The sequence below is a fragment of the Schistocerca piceifrons genome, chromosome 4, assembly GCF_021461385.2.
Source record: "Schistocerca piceifrons isolate TAMUIC-IGC-003096 chromosome 4, iqSchPice1.1, whole genome shotgun sequence".
Classification (NCBI taxonomy): domain Eukaryota; kingdom Metazoa; phylum Arthropoda; class Insecta; order Orthoptera; family Acrididae; genus Schistocerca; species Schistocerca piceifrons.
The window spans coordinates 637223964-637225011 of NC_060141.1; the positions used below are offsets into that span (position 1 = coordinate 637223964).

At 52.1% G+C, this 1048-nt stretch overlaps 1 pseudogene; it reads left to right on the forward strand.

Annotated features, from left to right (window-relative positions):
* The first annotated feature begins 360 nt into the window (after positions 1-360).
* On the forward strand, positions 361-478 carry LOC124796514 (annotated as a pseudogene).
* Positions 479-1048: the final 570 nt, after the last annotated feature.

Consider the following 1048-nt stretch of genomic DNA (forward strand, 5'->3'; position numbering starts at 1 on the left):
GATGGATGTCGCCTGGTGGCGTTGCGGATACATGACGCGTTAACAAATGTATGTAAGCGGAGTAGACACGGTCGGGGCATCACCATAGCGATGATTTGGGCTGCAAATGGGAAATCCATTAAAATAAGTGACTTTGACAAAGGGGAAATTATTATAACGAAGAGCCTGTGAATGAGTGTCTCGAAAATAGCGAACCTGGTTATATGTTCACGTGCTACTGTCGTGAGCATCTATGGAAAGAGATAGGACAGTGAAATTACTACTAGGTGCTAAATGGTTGGACATCCACGACTCTTCACAGAACTTACTGTTCGCAGGCTTGCCTCCTCTGTAAAATAGGGCAGATGGTGATCTGTGGAAGGCAACGGTCTTGCCGCAGTGGATACACCGGTTCCCGTCAGATCACCGAAGTAAAGCGCTATCGGACGTGGCCGGCACTTGGATGGGTGACCATCCGGAGCGCCATGCGCTGTCGCGATTTTTCGGGGTGCACTCAGCCTCGTGATGTCAATTGAGGAGCTACTCGACCGAATAGTAGCGGCTCCGGTCAAAGAAAACAATCGTAACGACCGGGAGAGCGGTGTGCTGACCACACGTCCCTCCTATCCGCATCCTCATCTGAGGATGACACGGCGGTCGGATGGTCTCGATGAGCCAGTTGTGACCTGAAGACGGAGTGTGCTGATCTGTGGCATTTCTGCCGAAAGACAATGCTGGTGCGTGCACAAGTGATTTCGGAGCCCACCGTTCATTGCACGTTGTTGAACATGGTGTTCTGCAGGAGACCACCCCTACGTGTTCACATGTTGACCCAACAACATCGTCAGTTACGACTGTGGCGGGCACGGGACCATAGGGATCGACCGTCGATCAATTGAAACGTGTCGGCTCTTCTGGTGAATCACATTTCTGCTACACTAGGTGGCTGGCCGTCTCCACAAACGCCGTCATCGAGGGGAACGGCGATTCGAAACGTGCAGCGCACCTAGGATGCAGGCTGGCGGGAGCAGTATTATCTCATGGAAAACATTCTTCCGCACTTGCATGG